General features: G+C 41.3%; 1 protein-coding gene and 1 pseudogene across 6 annotated transcripts in view; both read left to right on the forward strand.

The window, feature by feature from the left end:
- Positions 1-16,811, forward strand: part of LOC130277011 (sodium/calcium exchanger 1-like) — a 319,182-nt gene that overhangs the window by 228,973 nt on the left and 73,398 nt on the right. The gene's annotated exons all lie outside the window — the stretch shown is intronic.
- Positions 10,558-11,397, forward strand: LOC130277012 (RWD domain-containing protein 1-like; annotated as a pseudogene).

Genomic DNA, 16,811 nt, shown 5'->3' on the forward strand with positions numbered 1-16,811 from the left:
CTAGGGAGAGTAGCAGCAGTACGGAACTTTCTCCATTTATAGACAATTTGTCTTACAGTGGACTGATGAACAGCAAGTCTTTTGAAGATACTTTTATAACCCTTTCCAACTTTATGCAAGTCAACAGCTTTATGCAAGTTAATCGCAGGTCCTCTGAGAGCTCTTTTGTGTGAGGTATCACTCACATCAGGCAATGCTTCTTGTGAAAAGCAAACCCAGAACTGGTGGGTGTTTTATAGGGCAGGGCAGCTGTAACCAACACCTCCAATCTCATCTCATTGATTGGACTCCAGTTGGATGACACCTCACTCCAATTAGTTCTTGGAGATGTCATTAATCTAGGGGTTCACATATTTTTTCCACCTGCACTGTGAATGATTACATGGTGTGTTTAATACAAACATGGTAACATTTAATTCTTCGTGTGTTATTAATTTAAGCAGACTGTGATTTTCTATTGTTGTGACTTAGATGAAGATCAGATCACATTTTATGACCAATTTGTGCAGAAATCCATATAATTCCAAAGGGTTCACATACTTTTTCTTGCAACTGTATTTGGTCAATAACAAAAGTTCATCTCAATACTATGTTATATACCCTTTGTTGGCAATGACAGAGGTCAAACGTTTTCTGTAAGTTTTCACAAGGTTTTCACACACTGTTGCTGCTATTTTGGCCCATTCCTCCATGCAGATCTCCTCTAGAGCATTGATGTTTTGTGACTGGACATCACAGACTCCCTCCAAAGGTTTTCTATGGGGTTAAGATCTGGAGACTGGCTAGGCCACTCCAGGACCTTAAAATGCTTCTTACGAAGCCACTCCTTCGTTGCCCGGGCGGTGTGTTTGGGATTATTGTCATGCTGAAAGACCCAGCCATGTCTAATCTTCAATGCCCTTGCTGATGGAAGGAGGTTTTGACTCAAAATCTCACGATACATGGCCCCATTCATTCTTTCCTTTAAACGGATCAGTCGTCCTGGTCCCTTGGCAAAAAACAGCCCCAAAACATGATGTTTCCACCCCCATGCTTCACAGTAGGTATGGTGTTCTTTGAATGCAATTCAACATTCTTTCTCCTCCAAACATAACAAGTTGAGTTTTTACCAAAAAGTTCTACTTTGATTTCATCTGACCATATGACATTCTCCCAGTCTTCTTCTGGATCATCCAAATGCTCTCTAGCAAACTTCAGACGGGCCCAGACATGTACCGGCTTAAGCAAGGGACAAGTCTGGCACTGCATGATTTGAGTCCCTGGCGGCATAGTGTGTTACTGATGGTAGCCTTTGTTACTTTGGTTCCAGCTCTCTGCAGGTCATTCACTAGGTCCCCCGATATGGTTCTGGGATTTTTGATCACCTGTTCTTGTGATCATTTTGACCCCATGGGGTGAGATTTTGCGTGGAGCCCCAGATCGAGGGAGATTATCAATGGTCTTGTATGTTTTCCATTTTCTAATAATTGCATCCACAGTTGATTTCTTCACACCAAGCTGCTTGCCTATTGCAGATTCAGTCTTCCCAGCCTGGTGCAGTTGTGTACAATTTTGTTTCTGGTGTCCTTCGACAGCTCTTTGGTCTTGGCTATAGTAGAGTTTGGAGTGTGACTGTTGTTGACAGTCACAAGAGTGTGAGGTTGTTGTGAAGTTGTCTTTTATACTGATAACAAGTTCAAACAGGTGCCATTAATACAGGTAATGAGTGGAGGACAGAGGAGACTCTTAAAGGGGTACTCCTGTGGAAAACTTTTTTATTTTTTTTAAATCAACTGGTGCCAGAAAGTTAAACAGATTTGTAAATTACTTCTATTAAAAAAATATTAATCCTTCTAGTACTTTTTAGGGGCTGTATACTACAGAGAAATCCAAAAAAGAAATGCATTTCCTCTGATGTCATGACCACAGTGGTCTCTGCTGTCCATTTTAGGAACTGTCCAGAACAGCATATGTTTGCTATGGGGATTTTCTCCTGCTCTGGACAGTTCCTAAAATGTACAGCAGAGGTCAGCAGAGAGCACTGTAGTCATGACATCAGAGGAAATGCATTTCTTTTTTGGATTTCTCTTTAGTATACAGCCCCTAAAAAGTACTGGAAGGATTATGATTTTTTAGTAGAAGTGATTTACAAATCTGTTTAACTTTCTGGCACCAGTTGATTAAAAAAATAATAATAATTCCACGGGATTACCCCTTTAAAGTTACAGGTCTGTTAGAGACATAAATCTTGCTTGTTTGTAGGTGACCAAATACTTATTTTCCACCATAATTTGCAAATTAATCTTTTTTTTTAAATCAGACAATGTGATTTTATGGATTTTTTTTCTCATTATATCTCTCATAGTTGAGGTATGCCTATGATGAAAATTACACAATTGGTGGCTGATTAAATACTTTTTTCCCCACTGTACAACGCCCAGAATGCACGGACAGCCGAAGGGCATGCTGGGAGTTATAGTTGTGTGCCTCCAGCTTTTGAATGACTACAACTCCCAGCATGCCCTTCAGCTGTCAGGGCATGCTGGGAGTTGTAGGTATACAACAGCTAGAGCACATGGCAGGTTTACAGTAAGTTTCCCGCAGAGTTTGAGTTGCGGAAAATCGCTCAAACTTGTAGCAGGAAACTTGTTGTAAACCTGACCGTGTGTGCGTACTGTGAAAAAAAAAACACCTACACTACACCTACACAAAATAAAAAATTTAAACACTACACATACACACCCTTACACTGTTGCTCCTCGCCCCCCCCCCCCCCCCAAATAAAAATTAAAAGTGCCTTGTATGGCACTGTTTCCTAAACAGAGCCTCCAGCAGTTGAAAAACAACAACTCCCAGCATTCCCGGACAGCCTTTGACTGTCCAGGCTTGCTGGGAGTTGTAGTTTTGCAACAGCTGGAGGTACCCTTTTTAGGAAACACTGCCGATCCCTCATTTAGGCCTCAAATGAAGCTCTATCACTCTGGAGCCCTGTCGTATTTCAAGGCAACAGTTTATGTCCACATATGGGCTATTTCCGTACTCGGGAGAAATTGCGTTACACATTTTGGGGGTCTTTTTGTCCTTTTACCCCTATGAAAAAGAAAAGTTGGGGGCTACACCAGCATGTAAAAATTACATTTGCTAACCTAACATGCTGGTGTAGCCCCATACTTCTAATTTTCACAAGAGGTAAAAGGAGAAAAATACCTCCAAAATTTGTAACACAATTTCTTCATACATACATAAATACCCCATATGTGGACATAAAGTGCTCTGCAGGCGCACAACAGGGCTCAGGAGGGAGAGAGCCCTGTTGAGGTCTTAATTGGTGATTTGCACAGGGATGTCTGACATAAACGCAAAGAAAAAAAAATTACCCCATTTTGGAAACTACACCCCTCACAAAATATAACAGAATATATAAGGGGTGCAGTGAGCATTTACACCCCACAGTGTTTCACAGATTTTTGGAACAGTGGTCCGTGAAAATTAAAAATAAAATTTTTCATTTGCACAGCCCATTGTTCCAAAAATCTGTAGTTGCTCACTGCACCCCTTGTTACATTCCGTAACAAGGGGTTTCATTTCTATAATGAGGTCATATGTCGGGGGGTTTCCGCTGTTCTGGCACAATGGGGGCTTTGTAAATGCACATGGCCCCAACTTCAATTTCAACCAAATTCTCTCTCTAAAAGCCCAATGGCACCCCTTCTCTTCTGAGCCCTGTAGTGCGCCCGCAGAGCACTTTACGTCCACATATGTGGTATTTCTATACTCAGAAGAAATGGGGTTACAAATTTTTTGTCGCGTTTTCTCCTATTACCCCTTATGAAAATGAAAAATTTGGGGTAATATCAGCATTTTAGTGAAAAAAAATGAAATTTTTCATTTTCACGTCCAACTTTAAAAACATTCGTCAAATACCTGTGGGGTGTTAAAGGGGTACTCCGGTGGTCAACATGTTTTTCCGTTTTTGACTTACCCTATTTGTTTCATTTCTATTCTTGTTGTTTAGGCTACTCTATTTCCGTTCTTTGTTGTCTTTTTAAACCCCACTTTGTTTTCCTATCTTTGCTTCTATTTCCTGTTTCTTGCTGTGCTGAAAACTACAAATCCCAGCATGCCACATGGCTTGTGATTTTGGGCGGCTCATTTATTTTTTTGTTCCACCCTTTACCCACCCTACTACTTTCCCGGGTCGGCCCCCTTATACACAGCACACACATACACTAATATAATCATCCCTGGTTGGGATACACTGGCATACACACACAAAAGGGACTACAACTCCCAGCATGTGTCATTCAGGAGTCTTCAGTCTGTGGTATAACACCAGCATGCTGCCTCTGTAGTCGCCTGGGGGTTGTAGTTCACCACACCTCTATAGGGCATACACCAGTGTTTCCCAACCAGGGTGCCTCCAGGTGTTGTAAAACTACTACTACCAGCATGCCCCGGACAGCCAAAAGCTGTCCGGGCATTCTGGGAGTTGTAGTTTTGATACAGCTGAAGACACCCTGGTTGGGAAACAATGCACTTTATTGGTAATATACTGAATTGGCTAGAACAGTGTTTCCCAACCAGTATGCTTCCAGCTGTTGCAAAACTACAACTCCCAGCACGCCCAAAGGCTGTCAGGACATGCTGGGAGTTGTAGTTTTGCAACAGCTGGAGGCACACTGGTTTGTAAACTCTAGCATACACACACATAACAGGGACTACAACTCCCAGCAAGTGTCATTTATCAGTCCCCCCCCCCCCCCTTTCACATATAGAAATCATCCCCAGTCCGAGATTTATTCCCCTGCAGTCTATACATCCCAAGCCTGTGCACTTTATCCTCCCCTTCAGATAACACTCTTATCTTCTCTGTCTTCTTTCAGTGCAGACCTGCGTCCTCATAAGACAGAGTAGGGGGAGGGGTGATGCGGGGCTGTGTATGTCCTCTCTCTCCCCCTGCTGTAGCTTCTTTCTCTCATGCAGACCTGCGACCTCCAGGAGGGGGAGATGAGGGGTGTGTGGCTTCTTTCTCTCATGCAGACCTGCGTCCTCCGGGAGGGGAAGATGAGGGGGGCATGGCTTCTTTCTCTCATGCAGATCTGCGACCTCCGGGAGGGGGAGATGAGGGGTGTGTGGCTTCTTTCTCTCATGCAGACCTGCGACCTCCGGGAGGGGGAGATGAGGGGTGTGTGGCTTCTTTCTCTCATGCAGACCTGCGACCTCCGGGAGGGGGAGATGAGGGGTTGTGTGGCTTCTTTCTCTCATGCAGACCTGCGACCTCCGGGAGGGGGACATGAGGGGGACGTGGCTTCTTTCTCTCATGCAGACCTGCGACCTCCGGGAGGGGGAGATGAGGGGTTGTGTGGCTTCTTTCTCTCATGCAGACCTGCGTCCTCCAGGATGGGGAGATGAGGGGTGTGTGGCTTCTTTCTCTCATGCAGACCTGCGTCCTCCAGGAGGGGGAGATGAGGGGGGCGTGGCTTCTTTCTCTCATGCAGACCTGCGTCCTCCAGGAGGGGGAGATGAGGGGTGTGTGGCTTCTTTCTCTCATGCAGACCTGTGTCCTCCAGGAGGGGGAGATGAGGGGGGCGTGGCTTCTTTCTCTCATGCAGACCTGCGTCCTCCAGGAGGGGGAGATGAGGGGTGTGTGGCTTCTTTCTCTCATGCAGACCTGCATCTTCTGGGAGGGGGAGATGAGGGGGGCGTGGCTTCTTTCTCTCATGCAGATCTGCGACCTCCGGGAGGGGGAGATGAGGGGTGTGTGGCTTCTTTCTCTCATGCAGACCTGTGTCCTCCGGGAGGGTGAGATGAGGGGGCATGGCTTCTTTCTCTCATGCAGACCTGAGTCCTCTGGGAGGCGGAGATGAGGGGCGTGGCTTCTTTCTCTCATGCAGACCTGCGTCCTCCGGGAGGGGGAGATGAGGGGTGTGTGGCTTCTTTCTCTCATGCAGACCTGCGTCCTCCCGGAGAGGAGATGAGGGGGCATGGCTTATTTCTCTCATGCAGACCTGCGTCCTCGAGGAGGGGGGAGATTAGGGGGCATGGCTTCTTACTCTCATGCAGAGCTGCATCCTCCGGGAGGGGGAGATGAAGGGGGGGGGTCATTTATGGGGAATTTTTTAATAGAAAGGCCCCTCAAATCCACTTCAAACTGAACTGTTTCCTTAAAAATTTAGATTTAGAATAATTGCTGCTATACTTTGAAGCCCTCTAATGTCTTCAAAAAGTAAAAACATGTCAACTTTATCATGTCAACATAAAGTAGACATATTGTATTTGTGAATCAATATATAATTTATTTAGCATGTTCATTTTCCTTACAAACAGAGAGTTTCAAAGTTTGAAAAATGGTAAATTTTCGAAATTTTCCTGACTTTTTTTTTTTCCCACAAAGAAAACATGCTGAAGTATCGAGGAAAATTTACCACTGTCTTAAAGTAGAATATGTCATGAAAAAACTATCTCAGAATCAGAGAAGAAAGAGTAAAAATTTAAATAAACATTTTTTTACTTGAAAGCATCTCAGAGTTATTAATGCATTAAGTGACGCAGGTTAGATTTGCAAAAAATGGCTGTGTTCTTAAAGAGGTACTCCGCCCCTAGACATCTTATCCCCTATCCAAAGGATAGTTGATAAGATGTCTGATCGCGGGGGTCCCTCCGCTGGGGACTCCCGCAAATCTCTCCTGCACTTGTAATCAGCTGCACGGAGCGAAGATCGCTCCTTGTCTGATGACTTACGATACAGGGGCCAGGGTATCGCGACATCATGTCTCTGCCCCCTCGTGATATCACGCCCCTCCCCCTCAATGCAAGCCTGTGGGAGGGGGCAGGGCCACAAGGTGGCAGAGCCGTGAATTCATGATACTCCGGCACCTGTATCGTGAGTCATCAGGCACAGAGCGATCTTTGCTCCATGCAGCTGATGACAAGTGGGTGCTGCAGGAGATTGCGGGGGACCCTCGTGATAAGACATCCCCCAAAAGGATAGGGGATAAGATGTCTAGGGGCGGAGTACCCCTTTAAGGTCAAAATGGGCAGAGTCCTTAAGGGGTTAAAGCTATTCCCAGCTGTATCTTATAATGGTATGTTCAAGGATGCCCCTTCTATCAGCAAAATAGAACCTAAAACCTAAGAAAAATAAAACGGGTGCTTAAAATCAGGCAGTAGTTTTAAGACAGCCTACAAAGAACAAAATATACACATTGCAATATGAGGTTCAAGCATCATTTGACAGAAATAATGAGATTTCCACAGACCTTGACATTGCTCATAATGAATAGAAATGGAACATTGTATGCTTCGAACATATCAGGAAACACAGCATTCTCCTTAATTAGCCAACAATGGGGAGAAACAGAACAGTCCACTGAATATGGAAGGGGGTTATCTAATGTGCAAACTAGAAAAAAAATAAGGAACCATGTAAATGGTGTGAAGTCGTGTATCATCCTCTTAACTCCTTAGGGACCAGGACAGTTTTATTTTTGCATTTTCATTATTTCCACCTCACCTTCTAAAATCCATACCTCTTTTATATTTCCATCCACAGACTCATATGTGGGCTTGTTTTTTATGCGACCAATTGTACCTTGTGATGACATTACTCATTTTTCTATAAAAAGTACAGCAAAGCCAAAAAAATATTATTTATGTGAGGAAATTTAAACAAAAAACGCAATTTAGCAGATTTTGAAGGGTTTCGTTTTCAGGCTGTACACTTTACGGTAAAAATGACATGTTTTATTTATTCTGTTGGTCAATACTATTAAAATGATATCCATGTTTACATACTTCTTTTTTTTACAAAATAATGGTGCGTTCACAGGCTATTTGTTTTTGCGGGTCTTCCGCTGCGTATTTGAAAGGGGCGGGCTCTTCTTGGCTGTCCGCAGCAGATTTTCCACGGAGGAATTTACGCTGCGGAAAATCCGCCGCAAGCCCCATTGAAGTCAGTAGGGACTGCGGCGGATTTTCCTCAGCGTAAATCTGCTACGGACAGCCGAGAAGAGCCCGCCTACTTTCAAATATGCAGCGGAAAACAAGCAAAAACAAATAGCGTGTGAACGCACCCTTATTATGTTTTAACTTTTTTTTTTTATTTTTTTTTTTTTACATTTATCCTATTCACCATACGGGATCATTACCATTATATTATGATAGTTTGGACATTTAGTTTGGACATATGTTTATGATTATTATTATTTTTTTTTTAGGCAGTGCCACAGGCAATCCGATCATCCAATATAATGCCCGCATTGCCGCAGATGCCGTGATCTGTATTGATCACAGCATCTGAGGGTTTAATGGCGGATATCAGTGTGATCGCTGATGTCCGCCATTACCGGCAGGTTCCTGGCTGCTGATAGCAGCCCTGACCTGCCGTGCATGATGCGAACACCGGTCCAGTACAATACAAGACGTAAATGTATGTCCTGGGACGTTAAGTACCACTGCATCAGGATGTACATTTACGTCCATTGTCCTTGAGAGGTTAGAGAGAAACAAAGAAATAAAACAAATGGGGGGGGGGGGGGGCAAAAAAATTGCTTGCCCAGGGTCCAATCAAAATTAAAGACAGCCCTAGTTATTGTTAACGCCCCTGTAGATATAGTCAGTAGTTACACTCTGACTTATGTGACAATGTACTGTGTACTAATGTGTTGGCTCAAAATATATCTTACACACACACAAATTTATCATGAAAAAAAACTAAAACATTCATACGTCACCTTGACACATGTACCGGGTATACCTTTACTATACCAGGCACAATGTTACTTAATACATATACCAATTATACTTAATAGATATATCACACATTCATTGCTTTACCAGGGATGGTATTAGTAGACAGTGTTTTAATAGTGTCTTACTGTGTGGATGGACATAGTGTAATACTGTGTATGTTCATTGTTATACTAGGTACCTTCATAGCATTGTGTGGTGTGGGTATTCATACCGTTATGCTGAGTGTAGGCTCAGGTTTTAACATAGGTAAGTTTATAGCATTTTAATGTTTGCACAGTATCTACACCAGATGGAGTCGTTCACTGCAGTATATGGTGTTTATCTTCTTAGCATTATATGGTGTTTAAGGCTATTGCGTTACACAGTGTATACGTTCATTGCATTATATGGTGTGTACATTCACTGCTTTATACGGTGTATCCTTTCTCTGCTTTAGACGGTGTATATGTTCATTGCTTATTCCATGTATATTTTCTTTGCTTTATATGGTTATACATTCATTGCTATACGGTGTATACTTTCTCTGCTTTACATGGCGTAAACTTTCTCTGCTTAATACGGTGTATACATCATTGCTTTATGCGGTGTATACGTTCACGCCCATTGCTTCATACAGTGTATACGTTCATTGTTTATATGGTGAATAAGTTTATTGCTCATACAGAGTGTACGTTCATTGCTTTATACGGGTATATGTTCTTTGCTTTATACGGTGTATACATCATTGCTTTATGCGGTGTATACATTCACGCCCATTGCTTCATACGGTGTATACGTTCATTGTTTATATGTTGAATAAGTTTACGGGTATATGTTCATTGCTTTATACAGTGTATACAGTCAATGCTTTATACGGTGTATACGTTCATTGCTTTATATGGTGTATACGGTCATTGCTTTATACAGTGTATATGTTCATTGCTTTATACAGTGTATACGGTCATTGCTTTATACGGGTATACGTTCATTGCTTTATACGATGTATACATTCACGCCCATTGCTTAATACGGTGTATACGTTCATTGTTTATACGGTGTATACGTTTATTGCTCATACAGAGTGTACATTCATTGCTTTATACGGGTATACGGTCATTGCTTTATACGGTTTATACGTTCATTGCTTTATACGATGTATACTTTCTTTGCTTTATACGGGTATACTTTCATTGCTTTATATTGTGTATACATTCATTGCTTTATTTGGTTTATACGTTCATTGCTTATACGGTGTATATGTTCATTGCTTATACGGTGTACGCGTTCATGGCTTATACGGTGTATACGTTCACTGCTTATACGATGTATATGTTCATTACTTTATATGGTGTATACGTTCATTGCTTGTACCGTGTATACATTCATTGCTTTATACGGTGGATACGTTCATTGTTTTCTACGATGTATATATTCGTTGCGTTCTATGGTGTATACAGTTATTGCTTTATACAGTGTATACGTTCATTGCCTTATAAGATGTATACTTTCTTTGCTTTATACGGTATATACGTTTCACTGCTTCATACGGTGCATACTTGCTTTGCTTCATATGGTGTATAAATTCATTGCTTTATACGGTGTATATTTTCTATATACGGCATATAGGCTTCATTGCTTCATAAGTGCATACTTGCTTTACTTCATACGGTTTAACGTTCGTTGCTTTATGCGGTGTATACGTTCATTGCTTGTACGGTGTATACGTTCATTTATTATACGGTTTATACTCCTCTTGCGTGGCTGGGTAAGCCCTATCAGCAGCTGCGCCCTGGCAGAGTCTTTGTAACTGCCTGTCTCGCCTCCGGAGGCTTTCATGGCCCGTTATCCATGAAGGACTATGCCGAGGCGCAGCGCAACAAACTGGAGGCTCTGGAGTCCATTTATGCTGACTCCTTCACAGTCTTCTCAACATCCCTGGAAAGTTTCTCCATCACGGTGTCATCAGAAGCTTAAGAGGAGGAAGAAAATGTCCAGGTAACTCTGAAGTTTACTTATGTTGAGACATATCCAGGTGCAGCTCCTCTCTGTGAAATAGTTTCCCAGGAGAACCTAGAGGATAGTGACGCTTCTATTGTATTGGCCTTACTAGAGGAGCAGGCTCAGGAGAACCTGGGAATGGGGATGATATTTACTTTAGTTTCTGCTGTCCAAGAAAAATGTAATGAAATTGTAGACCAAATAAAAACTAAGAGAGAAGATGAAAAAATTGAAGAAAGAAAAGGAGGCAGAAGAAGCAGAAAAAAACGTTTCCATAGAACTCCTGTAACAATTGAAAAGTTCCTCAATTGGAAAGCAAGATTTCAGGCAGAGATGGCAGAAATTAGGAAAAAAAAGGCAAAAAGACGAGGAGCAATCAGGAAAAATTTAATTAACCGGAAAGCAGCTGTTTGCAACAGATCATAACCTGGACACCTCTGACATCAAATTTCTGGAAGAAGCTGGTAACTGCATTGAAGTGGATGAATCTCTATTCCAAGAATTGGATGATTTAGATTACAACCCTATAGATCTAGAAAGTGACTGATCACCTTGGAGTCATTGCTCTATATGAGTCTGAAAAGTCACAGTATCTGTGACTACTAAATACACATCCACTGCTGTTATTTTTTTTTAAGTCATTATTTTAATTATCAGGAGATTCTTCTTCTGAGCACTTCAAAGATCACACTGAATAAAGTAACTTAAAATAAAAAAAAATACAAAAAAACCCACATAGATTACTGTGTGCAGTACTGGGCACCAGTGTACAAGAAAGATATAGTGGAGATGGAGAGGGTTTAAAGACGGGCAACCAGAGTAATACGGGGAATGGAAGGACTACAATACCCAGAAAGATTATCAGAGTTATTTAGTTTAGAAAAAAGAAGGCTTAGGGGAGACCTAATAACTATGTATAAATATATCAGGGGACAGTACAGAGATCTCTCCCTTGATCTATTTATACCCAGGACTGTATCTATAACAAGGGGGCATCCTCTACGTCTAGAGGAAAGAAGGTTTCTACACCAGCACAGATGGGGGTTCTTTACTGTAAGAGCAGTGAGACTGTGGAATTCTCTCCCGGAGGAGGTGGTCATGGTGAACTCTGTAAAAGAATTCAAAAGGGGTCTAGATGTATTTTTGGAGAGTAATAACATCGCTGGTTATGTATACTAGATTTATAGGGACAGAAGGTTGATCCAGGGATTTATTCTGACACCACCCTTATGAACTTTTCTGCACTTTAAAAACTGTCCTATCAGCTATTGGCAGCGCTGCAGCACCCTATTTCATGGACAACTATAGGATCGCACGCGCGATCTAAGCACGAGGATGCCAGAAACTGCACCTTCTATTTCTGCCCTTGACCTAGAACCAGCTTGACCGGACGCCCACCATCCAGCATCTTAAGGACCGCACCACAATCAAGTTCACTCACCTGTCTTTATCAAGGGCCAGACGCAACTCCGTGCCAGTGCAGAATGCTGCCTTCACTGCAGTGACCATCAGCTACGAGGAAGCCGGCCACAAATCATGAGTAACGAATATAACAACTTGCGGTCTACAGGCACTACGAACATTATTACACTGTACTGCTGCTTCGCTAACAGTGACATTATTGCTGGTTACATTGTCTATTGAACTAACTATAGCAAACATTGTATTGCTACTTTGAATATACAGACACTATCCCTGGATACATCGCTACGTAAGCTGCCATCCGAATTCAATATCTACTACTGTTGAACTACCTTGTTTCATACTAAATAGGACTACATCTATATTTGATACAAGCTTTTCTACAGTGTATATATTGGTTTTATACTAGTATCTTATTTCACATCTGGTGCAAGGGCAATGCCCAGATCTGTTAGGCTGAATTATCATCTATGTACATTTTTATTCTATCATATAATAAATATTAATTTATCTTATTTTAGATTCAGGTTTATCTATATATTTATATTTAACTATATATTATTTATATACTAATATACTGATTCTTATATACTAATATACTGATTCCTCTTTCTTATATCTCTCTGTCTCCCACTGCCCCTTGAGGACTGTCTTTTGTATGTGATGGTATTTATTATTACATACAAAAAATTATGATTTATTCTGACTGCCATATTTGTAGTCGGGAAGGAATTTTTACCTCTAGTATGAGGGATTTTTGCCTTCCTCTGGATCAACTCAGTTGGGACTCATTAGGGATATAGGTTGAACTTGATGGACTCTATGTATTGCTTAAATGGTGTATACGTTCATTGTGTTATAAAGGGTTACACGTTCATTGCTTATACGGTGTTATTTTCGTTGCATTATTGGGTATACGTTTGGTGTATCGTAGGGTGTATGCGTAATTGCGTTACATGTGTATACATTCATAGTGTTCATACCTTATGTCCTTAGCATGCATTGTGTCATACCTTCATAGCATTCTTAGGGGTATACGGTTATAACTTTGCAAATGGGTATACATTTCATGTCATTAGTAGGTGGTACAGAGTGCTCAGAGCATTATTCTGCACATACGCTCTTATCATTTATCCGGCACTTAAATTCATAGCGTCTATACTGCGCATACTCTCAGAGCATTTATATGGCACATATGCTCATAGCATTTACACTGCACATACGCCATTAGGCACTTATAAGATTCACACACTCATAGTGTTGTGCTGTGTATAAGTGCTCAGCTTATACTGTTCATACGCTCATAGTGTTTGTACTGTGCATAAGGCATAACATTTATGCTGTGCATACATTGAAAGCTCTTATGTGGAACATATGCTGATCATTTTATATTGGTCACACGCTTGTAGCATGTTTTACGATTCATACACTCAGTATTATTTTGGTCATACGCTAGTAGCGTTACACTGTCCACACGCTTATAGCATGCATATTGATCATAAGTAAGTAGCAATATACTGTGCATACAATCGTAAGCATCTATACTGTTTCATACACTCATAGCTTTTATGTTGGCCATACGCTAGTGGTATTTTACTGTTCATTCGTTCATAGCTTTTATGCAGTACTTTAGTGCATAGCATTTATACGGCACAGACACTCTTGACATTTATACTGTACATTCACCCTGAGTATTTATACTGTACATACGTCTCTAGCTTTTAAACTGTACATACGCTTTTAGCATTTATAGGCCACATGTGCACAGACCAAGTATACTGCATATCCGTACATGAAAAAAAAAATCTATTTCCGTCATTGTTAGCATTCTGATTAGCTTGTCATGTTACATTTAGCCTCTTCCTCACAACTGTCTTCAGAATTATTACATCACGACTCATAGGGCGTTGTATACCCATCATGCCTGCCACATTTGCAGGGGGAGGCGCTGCATTGTTATATTTACTGATATGTTTTTCTGAGCAATAACATCTTCACACATATGTGGTTGTATACACGTAATGCCTGTCACCTCTGCAGAAGGGACACACTGAGTAGTCATTGCGAGCATCATTGCAGTCATTACGTCTTCAGAGCAATAATATTGTGTCATAGGAGATAGTATACCCATCATGCCTGCACGTCTGCAGGGGAATGCATTGCGTAGTTATTGTAACATAGTAACATAGTTCATAAGGTTGAAAAAAGACCAGAGTCCATCACGTTCAACTTATATCCCTAATGAATCCCTACTGAGTTAATCCAGAGGAAGGCAAAAAAAACTCATACTAGAGGTAAAAAAAATTCATTCCCTACTCCAAATATGGCAGTCAAAATAAATCCCTGGATCAACGTTCGGTCCCTATAATTCTAATTTACATAGTTAATACGGTCGAAAAAAAACATATGTCCATCAAGTTCAACCAGGGAATCGAAGGGTGGGGTGTGGCGCGATATTGGGGAAGGGATGGGATTTTATATTTCTTCATAAGCATTAAAGTTATTTTGTTCCAGGAATGTAACTAATCCGGTTTTAAAGCTGTTAATTTTTCCTGCTGTGACCAGTTCCTGAGGTAGACTGTTCCATAAGTTCACAGTTCTCATGGTAAAGAAGGCATGTCGCCCCTTGAGACTAAACTTTTTCTTCTCCAGATGGAGGGAGTGCCCCCTCGTCCTTTGCGGGGGGTTTAACCTGGAACAGTTTTTCTCCATATTTTTTGTATGGGCCATTAATATACTTATATACATTTATCATATCCCCCCTTAAATGTCTCTTCTCAAGACTAAACAATTGTAACTCCTTTAATCGCTCCTCATAGCTAAGATGTTCCATGCCCCATATTAGTTTATTCGCGCGTCTCTGCACCCTTTCCAGCTCCACAGTGTCCCTTTTATGGACTGGTGCCCAAAACTGAACAGCATATTCCAGGTGAGGCCGTAGCAATGCTTTATAAAGGGGGAGTATTATGTCCCTGTCCCTCGAGTCCATGCCTCTTTTTATACATGACAATATCCTGCCGGCCTTGGAAGCAGCAGCCTGACATTGCATGCTATTCTGTAGTCTGTGATCTACAAGTACACCCAGATCCTTCTCTACCAGTGACTCTGCCAGTTTAATCCCCCCTAAGACATACGACGCATGCAGGTTATTAGTACCCAGATGCATAACTTTACATTTATCCACATTGAACCTCATTTGCCAAGTGGATGCCCAGACACTTAGTCTATCCAAGTCATCTTGTAACCTATACACCTCCTCTATAGACTGTACTGTGCTACAAAGCTTGGTGTCATCTGCAAAGATAGAAACAGAGCTGTTAATACCATCCTCTATATCATTGATAAATAAATTAAACAACAGCGGGCCCAGTACAGAACTTTGGGGTACACCACTAATTACCGGGGACCAATCAGAGTACGAAGCATTGACCACCACTCTCTGGGTACGATCCATGAGCCAGTGTTCAATCCAGTTACAAACTAAAATTTCCAAACCCAAAGACCTTAACTTACCTGTCAGACGTCTATGATGGACAGTATCAAACGCTTTAGCAAAATCCAGAAACACTATATCCACAGCCATTCCTCTGTCAAGGCTTCTACTCACCTCTTCATAAAAGCAAATTAGATTGGTTTGACAACTTCTATCCTTAGTAAACCCATGCTGGTTATCACTTATAATACAATTATCCCCTATGTATTCCTGTATGTAATCCCTTATAAGTCCTGCAAACAATTTACCCACAATGCATGTTAAACTTACCGGTCTATAGTTTCCTGGGGAAGACCTAGAGCCCTTTTTGAAGATTGGCACATCATTCACCTTGCGCCCGTCCCTTGGCACAATACCAGACACCAGAGAATCTCTAAATATCATGAACAGGGGTACAGATATTACTGAACTTACCTCTCTAAGAACTCTTGGGTGCAATCCATCTGGTCCTGGAGATTTGCTTACATTTAAATTACTTAACTTACCTTGTACCATCTCTACATTAAGCCAGTTCAGTACATTACATGATGTGTTACCAGCACTGACCTGTCCAATGTCAGCTCCTTCTTCCATAGTATATACAGAACTAAAGAACCCATTCAGTAGCTCTGCTTTCTCTTGATTGCCCGTGACAACCTCCCCATTATCATTATTAAGGGGTCCTACATGCTCTGTCCTTGTTTTTTTTGCATTTATGTATCTAAAAAAAAATATTTAGGATTAGTTTTGCTTTCTTTGGCCACCTGTCTCTCATTTTGAATTTTTGCTGTTTTTATTACATTTTTACAGATTTTATTAAGCTCTTTGTACTGTTTAAATGTTATAGTTGACCCATCAGATTTGTATTTTTTGAAGGCTATTTTTTTGTTGTTTATTGCTCTTTTAACATCATTTGTCAGCCATGTAGGATTTAATTTTAATTGTTTATATTAGTTCCCCTTTGGTATATATTTAGCAGTATAGTTATTTAGAGTTGATTTAAAGATGTCCCATTTACCTTCTGTATCAGTATTTGAGAACACCGCCCCCCCCAGTCTATGTCCTGTAGTGCAGCTCTCAGCCCAAGGAAGTTTGCCTTTTTAAAGTTATATGTTTTTGCCTTCCCCGCCTGTCTTTGTTTTCTACATTTTAAGTCAAAAGTAACTATATTGTGGTCGCTATTACCAAGGTTTTCCCTCACAGTTACATT

This window comes from Hyla sarda, chromosome 6 (assembly GCF_029499605.1).
Source record: "Hyla sarda isolate aHylSar1 chromosome 6, aHylSar1.hap1, whole genome shotgun sequence".
Classification (NCBI taxonomy): Eukaryota; Metazoa; Chordata; class Amphibia; order Anura; family Hylidae; genus Hyla; species Hyla sarda.